The 17,304-nt window shown below is 40.6% G+C and overlaps 1 long non-coding RNA gene across 1 annotated transcript in view; it reads left to right on the top strand.

Moving 5' to 3' along the window:
- LOC109302608 overlaps positions 1-11,562 on the top strand; it is a 19,166-nt gene extending 7,604 nt beyond the window's left edge. Inside the window, exons 2-3 of the long non-coding RNA XR_002098861.1 lie at positions 1,260-1,265; positions 11,551-11,562. This is a non-coding gene — a long non-coding RNA (uncharacterized LOC109302608). The remainder of the gene's footprint in view (positions 1-1,259; positions 1,266-11,550) is intronic.
- Positions 11,563-17,304: the final 5,742 nt, after the last annotated feature.

Genomic DNA, 17,304 nt, shown 5'->3' with positions numbered 1-17,304 from the left:
CACAGCGATTTTTTTGTCCAGTTCCCAGTTCAGCCCAGCTCCTATTTCAAATGAGTTTCACACACCCTGCCCCCAATCTCTACTCCTGCAATTGTACACGATCCTCCTAAAAAATCAATACCTACACACTCAGTATACATACACAGATCACTAATTTGTATATCATGCACACACTCACAACCCACCAACTACATTCTAACACCATGTCAACGTTCCCTCCTTTTCTTCCCCTGATACCGACCTGTCACACACCTATTGTCTCCCATGCCCTCTGATCCTCACTGCCACACATCTGTATTTTCACAGATCTCCATTTTGGATATTGGCTTCTATTCCACAATATACACAAATAACACAAAATAACAGCAGACTCTCCCTATGACTGAAGGAGGGTGTTTGTGCCAAAAAGCTTGCAAGAAAAAATCTTCCAATGATTTAATTGGTCTAATAAAAGATATCCAAGGAGTCCTACAGAGAATGTAATTCAAAGAATACAATATTTGCCTCTGCAGCCCTTGCTCATAAGGGAGGGAATACTAAATCTCCTCTGTTCATGGAGCCCCTTACTTCAACCATCACCAATATCAGACAAAAAAAAATCAATCCAAGGAAAATCTGATTGGTTCTCGGGACTGAATTAGACTTTGCTCTTTTTCCTTTTAATAACTAATACTAAAAATCCATTTAAGCTGATGGTGTTATTCTTGCCAGTAGAATGTACGTGAGATAATGTTAGGGTTACAATGAGGATTCAAATTCTGTCTGAGCTTAATCTGAATCTGTTTATAACCTCCAGGATTCCAATATGCCCGAGTACAAGCATGAATCCTGAACCATAGCCAGAGAAAGATTCATTAAATTCCAAAAGAAAACTCACTATTTCTCAATTCTTTCTATTTCTGCTTCTTAACACACAGTCTAGAAAATAATAGATGAAATGTTGTTATTGGACTACAATTTAACAGTACAGTTTTTGATTTCCTGTAATAGAAAAGGGAACATACTTTGTATAAAGAGACAATATTTCACAAAGCACTAAAATATGTCTCTGGCCAATGATTTCTTTTTCAGAAGCTCTTATTATAGTTTTCCTGAAATGACAGGTATTATTTTTTCTAAAGAAAATACCAGTTTTCCTTGGTCTTCTTTGATGCTGGAGCCTTAAAAATGAACAGTAGAATTCTGACTGTAATGTAAAATAAAAGTGGTACTTGGCTGTCTTCAGCAAAGAGAAGGGAAGTAAATCTGAACAAAAAAAGGGCAATGTATTGTAGATGTTCAGAGAATGGCACCAGAGAGCTGATTGAAAGACCTCAGAAAGCAGCAGAGTCTTTGGATCAGGCCTGACTGTAAACAAAATGTACAAATGGTTTTCTGCTCCCCCTTTTTAATGCCTTCTATTACTGAAGCAAAAGCTTGTCAAGTTGATGAGCTTTACAAATGAGAAAAAATCATCTTACATGATCCTTTATTCATTTGGGTTAACCTCTTCTTATAGCAATAACCTGAAACAAATGACAGATTGACAGGAGTATGAAATAGTTCTTTAATGAACTCTTGCAACTCACTGCAATCTAGACCTTCAGGCTACTGACGTATAAATCTCTTTATACTGTCTGAGCAATTACAGTGGATTTGTCAGTGATAGTTGACTGTCGTGGATTAATTTCTCAGCTTGTAATGGGGTCATACTCATGCTTTGCTTTTGCTAAATTCATTACATGGAACCTAACTCTGTATATGGAGATTTCTCTTGTTTCTCTGGTTTAGTGCTGGGTGGTGCACAATTTTTGAATGTTAGATGGACAGTGTACTAGCACCCTATCCTTATTTTGTTTAGTATCCCACTGTCCTGTAGAATGAACTACGTATAACTATGCAAAAATAATAATTTCTGTAGTGAAGAGGAAATTCTCATGTCTGAGGTTTCTGAGCTCCTGATTCAATAGAGCATTCAAACAAGTGCTTATGTTTAAGTATGGGAGTATTCTTTTTTGACAAAACTGGGAACAATGAGACTATCCCTTGCTTACATTTAAATACATTTTTAACTGCTTTACTGGTTTAGGAACAAAATGTATCCCTTTAAAAGGTAGTAAGCAATAACACTTTTTTTTTCCTTTTAAAAAATAGCAACTACAGCAATCTTAATTCTACTGAAAAAGTCTTAAAGACTACTTGAATACCCAGATAAGTTTAAAAGCTAATTCCCAGAGGATCCTGGACATATTATAGAGGCAAATGTAACATCTGAAGTTTTAAATCTGTCAAAATCTACTCATGACTTGCAGTGATTCTTTCAGTTTCCTTTCTCCTCTAAAAGACACACTGGAACAACATGACCTTTGAAGACAACGTGGTGGATGATTACGGTATACAATAACCAGACACGCATTTTTCATTTTTGAAACAACTGGTTGTCATCTACAGATGAACCAAGTGGGACAGATCCTATTCCACCTATTGGATATCTAAGTGTACTAAAGAGGTTGCCAAAGTATGATTTTATTCCATTGTTCAGCTGTCTAAAAATCCATTAATGGATCTTCTTTTGTAACACATCCAGCCCTTAAGACTGAGTCACACAGGCAGTGAAGAGGAGGGGGACCCATTCATTTGTATATACATTTTTTCAGGGAACTGACGAGGGTGGAACAGGATCACATGTGAGTACCTAGGTCAACTTACGTACCTAACAGATGGGATAGACTCTGACCCTTTTTCTCTTTGCTTATCTACTAGAAGACCAAAGCATCTTTATTTTCTTTTACTTACAAACCTTTGTTTCAAGAGCCCCAACCTGATTCAGAGAAAGAATTGTTGTTTTTTTCCCATTAAATGAAAAATTTAACCAATGCACCAACTTCCTTGTAAACTACATTCTACAAAACAAATAAAATGTGTGAGTCTTATGTTTTGCTATGAATTGTGTGTCATCTGGACAAAGAGATTTATTTCAGATGAGTGATTTTTGTGAACAGATGATGCAATCGTCTTTCATTTAATGTTTCTACATGTCATGATTTAAATGTTTGTTAATAAAACAACTCCAGCATTAGTATCAATACTGGAGCAAAATTAAGAGGGTAAGTTTATAGCATAAAAATCAGGATCTTTTAAAAAAATGTCTGGCTGTTCTTATCAATGTGATTTTTAAAAATTAATTTAATCTTAGTTGATATAGTTTATATTCTTTTTATGAATCTAGTGTGCAGCTTTATATTTTTTAACGGGATTTCATCTTCCTTAATCCATGTGGACTTTTTGTCATTGGCACCCTGACAAATTCTGAAATCTGTACTTAAATTAGGCAAAATATCTTTGCGATGTGTTAAAGAATAAATTAAGTTTCCAGATTTGCCCTACAATATTTTAATTGGCTAACTTAATCTTGTATGTAATTTTCAATAATAATAATATTAGCAACACCAAAAGCAAAATATTTACTAACTTTTTCAAATCAAACATTAAAAAAATTCCATTTTTAAAATATTTTTCTCCTCCACAATCCCTTGGCCTGTCCCAGTCTCCATACACATTTCTAGGATTCCTCTGTTCAATAAATAAGAAGCCTTCAAATCTAAACACAATACATTATTTGATTACATTTCAGACATTGGTCTACTTGTAATGTTTAAGCCACACAAAGGGTTACTCCCTTTTTCTGGATAATCTAACACTGCTAAGCCTAGGATTAGTTTGTGGGGCTTTGCTCTTTATTGTGGCATTGCAACAACTACTTCATTAAGTGACAAACATTTGTTATTAAGTCTCATTAAATTGAAATTGTATTCAGTGGAGTGAGATTTTTAGGAATCACGAGGAAATTAAATTTTAAACAGTACAGAGATTGCTATCTAGGTTAATGCTATTCTTCCATCCCCACTTGTCTTTTTTACTCTGTTTTAAGAGTGTGTTTATCATCAAAAAATATTGCTTGAAGGATAAAGTCTCAAGGGTCTTCACAATATTGTCATTCATTGATTCTCTGAGCAGAGAAGGATTCTTACTATGGAGATTCCTTCTACTTACTGTAGGAGGCATATCACTCTTGTCTATGCTATCCAAAGGAAACATATGCTCAATGATTAACTTTAAATACATATACAATATATATAACTGTATTGTTGTCATAGCTATATAACCGACATCCAAGCTAAATAACATACAAGGGCTTCAGCTATGCATTTCAGAAGACTGACAGTTAGAAAAGTCACAGAATGATTTATTATTTTGATCATGATTTTTAAGAAGGCACCGGTCAACTTAAAGCTGAGGCCCTCAATCATGTCACTATAGATTTTCAAGGGAAGGTCCTCAGTTGTTGTAAACTGTCAGACTCTATTGCCCTCCATGGACATTATTTCCAATGTCTGGGGTTGTGTCCCCTACACATGTGCAGCATTCACCCAAGAAGTGAACCATTACAGGCAAATATGAAAAAGATATGGAGAAGCCCTGGGTGGTAATTTTTAGTTGCTTAAGCCTAGTCAATGGGTGTTTGCATATGTATGGCCATACACAGATGGTCAGTTTCTGCCTGGGGAAAATCACTTTTCCCCTGGTACAAAGAACAAGTATAGAAACATTCACAGTTTTTCCTGGACCAAAAATGGTGGTTCTGGAAGAAAAAATACCCCAAGTCTAATCAGCGAAAGGTCACTAGTGGGAGGATTTCCACTGTGTGAATTAAGGTTTGTACACTCTCACCCATCTTAACTGCTCCCAGGGACCAGAAGAAGTGGGGCCTAGGGGAAAGACTCCTGTACCATCCTGAGACTAGAGTCACCCCAGGTCAGAGAAGGGCAACTGCTCCAACCCCTCATGTATACCAGGAGGGGAGTGGGGGAGCAGCCACTGATTACCTCCCCTCCTGACCCTTCAGCTCCTTGCATACCAGGGTCCCCAATGTGAGAGGCAGACATGGCACTTTGCCCCACTGATCCTCCTGTTTGGCTCCTGGGCACCAGAAGCAGAGGCAGCAGTGCCACCCCCTGCCTGCTTCTCACCCAGGAGACCCTGGTGCCTTAGAGCTGAGAAGAGACAGCAGTGCCAACTCCTAAATTGCCACCCTGCTGTCCAATATGGTGGCAGGGGTGGCAATGTGAAGCTGGCATTGCATGGAAACAGGCTTGAGGAGGATTTCTCCACCCTGGTTCCCAGCCCCACAAGCTTTAAATGCTGCATGTGCCACCTGGCTTGGCCAAGGAAGCTCTTCTGGAATAACATGGCAAAGCCCCCACTCGTTCCTCATACAGTATGGGTGTGTGGGGCAGGTGGGGGCTTTGCTGTGAGGCTTAGTGCACTCTTCCCACAGTGCCCATGAGCTGAGTAGAGAGAGCCATGCCTGCTTCTCTTTTTGGAGCCCCCATTTTGAGAAGATGGTAGGAGGCTTTGCTCCGCTGCTCCATTTCACCTGGGAGCAGGAGAACTGAAGCACTCAGGCATTTCTTAGGCTGAGATCAGACCAGTCTGGGGAAGGTGCAAGGAGAAGGGGAGAGTGGGTGGTTGCAAACAGAATGTCTGGGCTGCTCCTTGCATCACAATCAATTCTAGTGATGGAAATTTTCCTCCACCAGACATGACCATTTGTATATGGCCTGTGTGTATATGTGCACGTGTGAAAAAGAAAGGGAGAGGAGGAGAGACAAAGGCAAACAGAACTGGGAAATATAACCATATGCTTTGAGTGAAAATTACACTAATAAGCTATATGAAATAATGTAATTATAATGGATTCTTTTTTCATTCAGTGAACCCTTAAATCTTGAAAAGTTTGCCTGCCTGTCTGCTGCAAGGCCTTCAGCTTGAAAGAGTAGTTTCAGCTGAAGAGGACTGTTATATTTCCTCTGGAAGGCTTCAATTTTATTCTTTATTGCTGTACTATTCCTTTAATCTTAAAATAAGTCATTGAAATTGAAAATATATATTTTCTCTTAATGCATGGAAAAAAAGAGAACAATTAAGAAGAAGCCCAATCTAATATATAAACACAGGCAAGTTTTGATTAAAATAGAACTTGCTTTTGTGGCACATAGGTTAAATATTATTGTTCTGTCAAAAGCAGTTTCTAAGATTTTCCCCCCCACACACTTATCTTTCATCACACCAAGCCGCAATATTCCCTGAGCACCACACAGAAAATTAAACTGGATCTTGAATATGTGATTACAGAAGTCTGGTTTTCTTAGCAATGAAAACCTAATTTGTTAGATTATATACATGTAATTTGAAGCAGAAAAAAAGCAAAACTATAGGAACATGAAATTTTAGAGTGAAAATGGGCAATGTGACATCTGTTCCCTAATAAAATTCTTACAAACTATGCCAACATAGAGTGATAGATGTACCAATCTATGTGTCTTATGATTTACCTTCATCTTTACTCCTCACCATAGCATATGAGTGCCTTCAGACAAGATTAATAATTGCAAAGAAGACCATAGAAAGGAAAATGTTTTTAAAAATTCCTATCATATATAGAAAGCTTAATTTTCAATTGTAACATGGATATTTATAAGTAAAAAAGGAAAGGGAAAAATCTTAGGATATATATCCTTCCAGCTGCAGGCCAGAATGACCTGTCTCAGGTCCGAGGCACATGGGTGGGTAGGCAATTGCATGTGGACAGCTCCCACAGCAGCATGGGGAAAACACCCACAGCCAGCACTTCTGTCCATGGAGAATGAAGAGAACTTCTCCATTGTCAAGCACCACATAAACTCAGATCCACAGGCTGCATCCAAGGACTCTGCAGGCTGGATCCAGCCTGCAAGCTGTGGGTTGCTGACACTTGCTCTATCCTGTAAACTTTGGGGCAAGCTGTGTAGATGCTAGAGTAGATGCCTAAAGCCTAGTTGGTTTACTACTTAACTTTACCACTGATGTTACCAGCCAGAGAATACAGAGAAAGCCACTGTTATTGTGAGGAACAACTCCAAGATGGGAAACCATTGAGAGGAACCACATAAGATGCTAAGGACAATGAAGCAAGTTGATTGAGAGGGGCTGGCTCAGATTTATATGGAAAGATTAATGGATCAATTGTAGAAGACAGAGAGGGACAGAATATTGCATTGTCTTGTTTTTTGTTTTATAGATTCACAGATTGTAAGGGACTGGAAGGGACCTTTCAAGATTATCAGGTCCAGCCCCCCTGCACTAGGCAGGAAAGACAACTGGGGTCAGGTGACCTCAGCAAAGTGACCATCCAGTCTCCTCTTGAAGATTTCCTGGGTAGGTGATTGCACCACCTCTGGAGGGAGTTTAATTCACAGTCTGGACACCCTGACTGAGAGGAAGTTTTTCCTAGTGTTATGCCTGAAACGGTCTTCTAGGAGTTTGTGGCCATTACTCCTGGTTCTCCCCAAGGGTGTCCTGGTGAACAGTTGTTCACAGAGCCCTTGATGTATTCCCTTGATATAGTGTTACCAAGTCCCCTCTCAGCCTTCTCTTTTTTAGGCTGAAGAGACCCAAGTCCCTCAGCCTTTCCTCATATCTCTTGTGTTGCAAGTCTCTAATCATATGGGTGGCTCTTCTCTGTACTCTTTCAAGCTTTTCCACGTCCTTGTTGAAGTGCAGTGCCCAGAACTGGATGCAGTACTCCAGCTGTGGTCTCACCAATGCTGAGTAAAGTGGAAGAATCACTTCCTTGGTTTTGCTTGAGATGCATCCATTGATGCATGCCAGAATACTGTTTGCCTTGCTGGCTGTAGCATGACACTGAGTGCTCATGTTCATACTATGGTCTATTATTACCCCTAGGTCCCTTTCAGTCCTGGTACTAGTCAATTTGGTGGCATCAAGCCTGTAAGCATATTGGGAACTTTTCATCCCCAGAGGGAGCACTTTACACTTTTCAATGTTGAATGTCATCTGGTTCTGATCCACCCAACTTGCCAGTGTGTCTAGGTCTGCCTTTATCTGCAGCCTATCTTCAAGTGTGACTACGCTCCCCCATAACTTGGTGTTGGCCGTGAACTTAGCCAGTGAGCTCTTCACTTGCACATCCAAATCATTGATAAAGATGTTGAAAAGCACTGTTTTTTTTGGTTTGGGGGTTTTCATACTGAAGGATATTTTCAACAGACAATATTAAGGTGCCACAGAAAAATGGAATATTTTTAAATCAAATTGCAAATGTAACTCCTTGAAATGCTATCAGTACCTTGACTATTTACATCTGGTTAACTGGTAAAACCATAGAAGTGGTCTATCTTATGTTAGTTCATACTGGGTATTAAAGCCGGATACAAACCAGGGAGCTATACAATTGTTACACATTTTCAAGCACTACCTTTATAGTCGGTTGGCTCTTTTTATCGCTGGATAGTCATTTTTATGTTGATAATTTTTATGGTGATAACTATTTTGCACATGGGGCCAGTCTTAACTTCTTGAGTGATTAACCACTTTATTGTGTAATATATGTAACATATAGCAGGGGCCTTTCTGAAGCCAGCTTGTCATTTTTCCCTTCTCTGACAGATGGAAGATATGGTAGAAAACCAGACTTCAAGTATTGATTTATAATTATGAAATAATTCTGGGACAGATTCCTGTGCTTCTATTCATGTTACTTTCTTCAGTGGGTAGCCCAGGTGAAGACAATGAGGCTGTCTGTAAAGTCAGATACAACCAAATGTAGAGAAATGTATCAGAACCTTCCCTCTGAAATTAGAGCATACATCATATAAATTGTCTAAAGCTTTCTGTCATGTTTTCTTGGTTTGTTGCCTCTTGAATTATGTAGAACCAACTGTGCAAACATACAAGGAAATATTGTGAATGTTCACACTTAAAAAGCTATGCTCACAAACAGAGGGGCCTCAATGCCCGAATAAATATAATACAGACAGCACTGGGTAATCCAAGCCATTAGTAAACTAGTAACCTAAATCTTGACTGTTTAAGAGACTTTTTTTAGTAAGATATAGAGAACTCTGTAAAAAACAAGAGAAACAAATATCAGAAATACTATGTACATCAGGATTATTTAGAAGAAATTATATTCCAGCATTTCTTTTTGGGGTAGGGAAAGGAGGGGAGAACTGAATAACAACAGGGCTAGTTGTCTTACTCCCTTCTGCTGAAGGAGATTTTAGACGCAGATACTTGTAGTAAGTAAAGCATCTACAGTAGCTCCCATTATTTGCACTGTGAATTTACCAAAGGTCCCGTGTTTCTGGGTGCTTAACTGTATCCACATAGCTGGAACTCAGGTCAATGCCAGGTTAAAGATTTGGCCGCTTGTCTTCTATTATTTTGTTATAGTATAGAAGTGTTATCTTCCTTATCATAAAAACGTTACCTCTGTTAAGTGTTCTGTTATTTTAGCACCTAATCCTGGTGACATTTATGATGTGCAGTATAACGTACTTTACTGATGTGAGGAGCTTTTCAATGGATCTTTCCTAATCATCTCAATTGAGCATTGGCTTTTGGACTGAATTTTTGCCCTTTTTTACCAGCATTACTAAATGTTAAGCTAATGATTATATCAGGAATCTATAGTTAATCTTCAGTGTATATTTCATGTCTTTATACGTACTTTACCTTATACATACTACTCTCTCCCAAAAATTGAGGAATCAACTTCTCAGTCTTCTATATGGCAAACAGGAAGAAATCACGACCTCTCTCTGACTTCTAAGAGCACTATAACCATCATTTGAATCTTCAAAATAATATCTGTTAAACATTATGAATATACATTAATATATCTGTGTGTGTGTGTGTGTGTGTATATGCATGTGTGTATGCATATATATATGTGTGTGTGTGTATATAATGCTCTATTATATATTGTGTTGAAGATTCAGATGATGCTTATGGCATTTAGAAGGTGATTCCTCAATTTCTTGGACAGAGTAAAACGTAGCTTGTTAGAAGAAGCTGTGTGGTATCTAGAACAGAGCAGAGTAAAAGTGGCATTTGCAATGCACTCAGCTGAAAAGTATTGAACTCCTGTGGTGCAGCTTGTGGGATTTTGTGGTGTTTCTATTTAAAAAAGCGGTCCAGCAAGAGGTAGTTCATTTGAAAAAAACCTAATAAATATTTTTGAATGACTCTCCGTGATATTTGCCATTAAAATTCTACAGTATTGCCAAGAAGAAAGGAAAATCAAAACAAACTCCCCCACAGAAATTCCACATACTTTGGAGAGTCCCTATCCGCAAACCTCCTCCCACACAGCAGATCTGAGGAAAAAAGCCGCACTGATTTTCTATTATTCCTGCTCATAAATCCTTGGAAACCATTAATTGCAAGTTAGAGAAATAGATTATTTTTGGAGTTTTACCATTTTTGTTAATTTATACACCAACAAAAAACAATGTACTTCATCTGTCTTTGGAAATAATGTAGGTACCACATGTACTCTCATAGGACCTCCATTGCAGTACAGCACCACTTATTAAACCACAAAAGTAGAGTTCCTATATTTTGCTAGGAGATATTAATAGTGTTTTAGCATGAAGTGTCTTCAACTGCAATTATTCATACATCTTAAATTAAACCTACAAGCTATAAAACAAAATGTAATTTGCTGTGTTGTACTTTGGAAAAAAAAGTTAGAAATCTTTTATTTATCCAGATGAATAACCCAATAAGCTCAGCATAATTAATTTTAAGAATGTGAAAGGAATTAAATAATGATTAGCTATTTGCTGAAGAATGTCACAAAGTTATTTTTTTCCTTCCATAGTAGTAGAGATTAATCTTAGTAGTCCTTCCAATTGTATCCTGCAGCGTTCTCTTATTAAGCTACTCTTATTGAGCAAGCCTAGTCTGTGGTAAATTGATGGGCAGTGGAAATGTCTGGAATGATTTTCGAATGCATTAAATAAACACTATCCACAGTGAAGTTTCTTAATGTAGATCTTTAACAGATGTAAATGGTTCCATTGAGTTCACATATATTTTCACCGTCTGAGGTTCTGGAGTTGGATTTTTCAGGCCTTTCCTACTCAACAAAGCACTTTAGCACAAACTCAGCTTTAGCACTCAAGTATGTGTCTAAAGCCCATTGCTTTCAACAGAACCAGCTTGTACTTAAACATTTATTGAACAAGGATTGATTTAAATATGTACTTTTATAAGTAGTCAACATCCTTTGACTCTGGTAAAAGTTACCTGAAAACTAGGGGCTTTTATACACGTGCTCCGGGACTGGGGGTGGGGTGTGCTTTAATTAGAGTAGTTCTCAGAACCACTCTAATTAAGGAGCCCGAAGCATCTTGTGTATCAGCATCCCTACACTTAAAAATAGTGGCAGGATCACTTTAACTAAAGCTTGTTCAACAAGCTTTAGTTAAAGTGTTCTTCCTGCCATTTTTAAGCATGGGGACGCTAATACATGAGGTGCTGGAGTCTGCTGGAGCATGGTAATTACTACACTCCAGCAGACTCTGTTAATCAAGCCTGCTCCAAAATGCTATAATTATAGCACATTCAAGCTGCCTCACTTTTTGAGTATAGATGCCCTATGGCAACAGAAATTATGACCTTTACTTCTAATGTGGGAAACTTATTATGTACCTCAAAGTACAGCACAGCTTGACCAGTTTCCAGGAAATCATCTTCAAATTAATTGATGGTGACCCACCAAGATAATGAAGAAACAAGATAAAAATCAGGTGCTAATATCAAAGATACCTCCTATTTGGATCCATTGAGACTGGACTACAAAAACAAGTTTAGGGTGCCCAAAGGTAACTTCTTCCTGCTGAAAATGATAGAAGATGTTCATTATTATAATGGTTGAATGTGTGTACAATATTTCCTCTGTTCTCATAAATACAAAAGAGATTCATCATAAAGCAATAAAAAGGCAGCAGTCCTTCCTTCAGCTGCAAACTACCATCTTGTTCCATTGTCTTTACAGCAGGGCTGGCCACCTTCTAAGCAGCTGGGGGCTGTACACCCAGAGGCCAGCCAGCTGAGGCCACGCACTGCAGGAGGCACATTAGCAGAGGCTGTGGGCTCCCCAGGTTGCACACCATGCCTGTATGCAAGAGGGTGCCCCACTACCCCTCTGCACTGCACACAGGCTGGTGGCCACTCCCCGACCTGAATGCACTAAGTGTGTAAATGGTAGTCAGTCATTTCCCCAACCTGCCACACCTTGCATAGTCCCTGCGTTACCTGCAATCCCTGTGGGCTCCTCTGTGACGTGCAATCTGGGAAGCCTGTGGTGCCTGCTCATGGCACCTCTTGAAATGAGTGGCATCTGCTGGTTGGCTTCTGGGTGTGCTGCCAGTCTACCTGATACTACAAGCTGTGCTACAATGCACTGCCCCTCCATACCCCCCGGGGCTGAGTTAGGCAGCAGAAGCCAGAAGAGGAAGAGGGAACTCCAAGACTTTTTCTGCTAGAGTAAGGGGCAACAGTGGTCAAGTGGGTGTCCAGGGCTCACATGTTAACCCCTTGGGTGCCTCATGCAGGCCATGTGCCACCAGTTGTACAACTTTAATTTAAAGCATACATTGTGGTATCCTTTTCTATATCTGCTGGCTTTTTTCTGTTGGCTTCCTCCCCCACTCAGCTTCCTATTAAATTTGAGTATAGATATATGAACAATTTACATGCGTTGGTGTGTGGGGCTTTACCATACATCAGTTGCTTTATGGTAACTACCCATGGACACTGCTTATATGGCTATATGTGACAGCTAAACAAAGGCAGTAGAGCTAAGCTACCTCAGCTTAACATTGGGCAAGAGCACACAGATAGTCCCTTTTGATGCACAAACACAGATACACATGCTCCATCCCTATTAAGATAAAGAATCATTTCTGTCTACCCTATGGCAAATTGGTCATATATTTAAATTCTTAGATCAGTACAGCCACGTAGAAAATGCTAGCAACCCACCATAGTCATAGAATAATTTAGCATCACTGAAAGTCACTCACATTAATTAATGAATAGTATCTTCTGCTCTGTCATAAAGCCCATATAACTTCTATAAGTAGATAAGTACTATTATCTACATTTTAAGGATTTTAAAGGAAAAAGAGAAGCAGGTAAGTGACTTTCTCAGGGCTACAAATGGAGCTAGGATTGAAATTTAAACTACTTTGGCTCCCTGATCTCATGGTCAGAACATTAGACTAGGATAATTTCAGTGTCCTTTGTGTTTTTTCCATAGGCATATTATGAAATAGTGCTTATTATTCTGAGCTACATTTACAAGTTCAGTACTCTCTTCCCAGCAAAGTGATATGATATCTTCAAGCTCCGTGACCATTTTAATATGTCCTGGAAACAAGAGGCTTAGCTTCGAAGGTGAAAATAAACTAACTGTAGTCTGAACAGCCCAAGGGATGATTTAGGTTCACAGAAAAATAAACTGTGATTTTACAGTCTTGTCTGATCTTGTGTGAAAGAGCTATAGTACTTGGATATGTCTGGGCAAGATGCCGCCGTATAATTATGTATGAGAAACTCACATATTTCTGCCTAATCCATGAACACTAATGCCTCCTTCAGAATGTTTGGATTTTTTGCTGTATAAAAAGTTCATTTTGTGGGCTAAAACAGATGACTATGAACATACTTTTAACATAGACAAAATGATGTTATCTGCATGAAATTATGAGCATTATGAGCTAAAGTCATGAAGATTGTCAGAATCAATCAGCCCAGAGATGAGGTCCTGGTAAACAAAATAGCTAATGTAGTGCAACAGAAATTTCAGACTTGTGAGCAAGCGACACAATAAAGATGAGTAGAAATATTGCAATGTTTGAAAAGGCTCTCACTTTAACTAAAGGGAATGATGTGGTTTATTTCTGCCTTTAAAATTCTGTAGAACCTGCACTTGAGATCATAAATCTCCATGAGAAATTGAAACATAATCATATTCCATGGATGAGCTATTCTATAACTTTGCCTGGACTTATTTGATTTATAGTGAATTAAATTGTTTATGACTGTTGATATTTTCATTAAAATGCATGCAGGATCTACCTTAACCATTGCTTCAAAGATATCCAAGAATTAAGGGGGAAATTCTTCTGTCATCTTTCTAGAAAACTAACATGTTCAATATTTGGCAAGGTTTTGGGAGTAATTTCATGTCTGAAACATCACCCATGAGGAAATTTCTAAGGAGACAATAATATACCTATATCTACAGGCAGTTATAAACAGGCATGCAGGCATCCTCTGGCTTTTCTTCTACTCTAATAGGAAAATATCTGAGAAACTAAAAAAGTTCAGTAGCGCCTCTGCTACTCACTGGAGGGCCATTTTAGTGAAGGAGCAAGACTATTTCATACAACATAAAAAAATCGATCCATATGCCCTCTAGTTTATTGAGCCCTTAATAAAAGGCCGTATTAGTAGGGAATACAGTGCAAGGCTGCATGTTGGTGAGGGTTTATGATCATTAAATCTATTAGTCTAGAACAAACACACAGCACAGCAGAACCAACACACCACACACAGCACTACAGAAATTAGGATCCCGTCAGTTAGCATAAACATTGTTTTGTGAGAGAGAAGGTACAAAAATTATACTAACATTGTACCATACACACAGAAAGCAGTCTACAGCTATAACCAAACAGATGGTCAGGGCACACAGAGTGCTGTAAAAATGGTGCACCCCTCTCTAAGATAACCCTGGATGGATGTGGTATTGGACTTCAGTGCTATTGGTTAGAGTGCTGTAATGAACATCTGTACCACATCCCATTGTGGCTCACGGTAGGTCACATTCCACACACAAACCATGAAGCTTTATGGCACCCTGTTCACCTCCCTTAGGGGGGTGGCACTCTAGCCTCAGCCAGAGCTCAACTCCTCTGTACAAGCACTGGCCTGGCCCCATCCCCAGGATGTCACTGACAAGCATCAGGGAAGCCTTCTCTGACAAACATCTGTCCCCAGGCCCGCAACCTTTCTCCCCATCTGGTCTTGCTGACTGACCATGTATGGCAGAGCCCCAGAAACACTATGGAAGTTCCATGTGTTTCCAGGGGCAGCCTAGTACAGGCCAGTCCAGGATCTGGAGGCCAGGTGATGTAGGAGCAGGGGCCCCAAGCCTCTGAAGTGAAAGTGAGAATCATGCACCAAGACCTGAACCTTCATAGATTCAGAGATGCTAGGGTTTGAAGGGACCTCAACATGTCATTGAGTACGACCCCCTACCCAGGCAGGAAAGACTGCTAGGGTCAGATGACCCCAGCTAGATGCCTATCCAGCTTTCTCTTAAAGACCCCCAAGGTAGGGGACAGCACCACCTCCCTTGGAAACCCATTGAAGAAAAAGCCCATGAAGAAGTTTTTCCTGATACCTAGCCTAAATCTGCTCTCTGTCAGTTTGTGATCATTGTTCCTTCTTATCCCAAGAGGTGCCCTGGTGAACAGAGCATCTCTGATCCCTTGCTTTGTCCCTCTAATGAATTTGTGGGTGCCCACAAGATCACCTCTCAGCGTTTTCTTGCAGAGGCTGAAGAGATGCAGGGCCCTCAATCTCTCTTAATAGGGTTTGTCCTGTGAGCCCCTAGCCATATGAGTGGCCCTCGTCTGGACTCTCTCAAGTCTGTCAACATCCTTCTTGAAGTACAGTGCCCAAAACTGGACACAGTACTCCAATTGCAGTCTGACCAGTGCCACATAGAGGGGAAGTATCACCTCGTTGGTTCTATTTGTCATGCATCTGCTGATACATGATAAAGTGTGGTTAGCTTTGCTGATGATTTCATCAAACTGATGACTCATGTTCATCTTGAAGTCCACTATGACTCAGAGATCCCTTTCTGCTTCTGTGCTGCTGAGAGGGTCACTTCCCAGCCAGTAGGTGTGCTGGATATTTCTGTGCCCTAGGTGCAGCACTCTGTACTTGTCCTTGTTGTACTGCATCCTGCATTGTGTACTGCCCACTTTTCTAACCTGTCCAGGTCTGCCTGCAATCATTCCCTACCCCCAGGTCTGCCTGCAATCATCCATCCATCCAGTGAGACAGCCTTCCAGCCTTCCACCCGCCACCCTCCTCCTTGCAGCCCAACCATCACCAAGACACCATGGGCACTGCCATGGACCATGGATGAACCTGGCCCATCTACGACCACCTCCAAAACCCAGGAATCTAGTGGCAGTTTAGGGGAATAAAGGATCTCATGTCCATCTGGGGTGAAGAAAACATCTAGCACCAGCTCCAGATAGGACACAAAATCAGAGATGTCTTCAAATGCATCACCCAGTGGATGTGCATGTGGGGCAACAACAGAGACTGGGAGGAGTACCTTGCCAAAACCATGGAAATAAGGAGGCATTATTACCCTATGTCTGACACTAGACAGTGGTCAGTGGGCTGGGGGAAAGCATACCATTCTACAAGGGCCTATGCCACTTCCTCTCCAAGAATAGGGTAGATGACATCCCCCATACTCCCGGGACCAGGTGTGTTCTGGAGGAGTTGCCCACTGGTACCCTGATGGAGAAGGAGGCAGCACAGAGAGGCCATGGGACACTGTTCCCCAGACAAGTGTCATAGCTGTTCCAGAGTGAGTCCTATCACACATTTCTGCACCCCTCCCAGAAGCACAGAGCATGTACCTCCCCCCCAACCCCACACTACCACAGTGGCTGCTGCATTGGCACAACACATCGGATCTGTGACCATTCCTTCTAACACTTCTTTTGATTAGTCAGGCCATGTGCAAGGATGCTGTGTAACCTGTGATGGCAAGGTTCACTCCAGCTCCACATCCGCTCCCTATGTCCTTGGGGAAAAAGTGGAGCCCTTGGGGAGGGGAAGAAGGAAGCGGCAGCAGAGGGACCTGAGGCTGCTGCCACAGGCCACCCTTGCAGTCATATCCCTCTGTCAGGCTATTTATTATGGATGAGAACCCCACAAAGGGGTTGGGGCCAGAGACGGGCAAGGGTGGGTGGGGATTGAATCTCCTACTTTTACCTCACCGCTGCCCTCCCCAGCCAAAGTGCCAAGTCTTGCCCCACCCTCTCCCACTATTGGGTGCTTGAGAGAGCATGTCCCATTCAATGAGATAATAAATTTGCCTAATTGACACATCTTTGCTATTTCTTTCAGGGTCAAGTTGCGCTCCATGGGAGATGGCAGCCTAAGCACAGATACCTCAAGCACTTGCAAGTAAACAGCTCCCTCTCTCTCCAAAGCACTCATAGAAAGGCATTGCTAGTGTTTATTGAGCTCAACGGTCAAAAGGGTAAACAGCAGAGCATGCCCAGTTCAGGGACAGGAGCTATGATGCAGTTGTGCCTGACTGACAATTGCTGCGCCTGCCAACTGCTGCAGTCATGATACAGCAGGAACTAG

Source organism: Gavialis gangeticus, unplaced genomic scaffold, assembly GCF_001723915.1.
Source record: "Gavialis gangeticus isolate Ggan-Ray unplaced genomic scaffold, GavGan_comp1, whole genome shotgun sequence".
In the NCBI taxonomy this organism is placed as follows: domain Eukaryota; kingdom Metazoa; phylum Chordata; order Crocodylia; family Gavialidae; genus Gavialis; species Gavialis gangeticus.
Note: the sequence above shows the minus strand (reverse complement) of the source record. Positions and strands in the feature narration are given on the sequence as shown.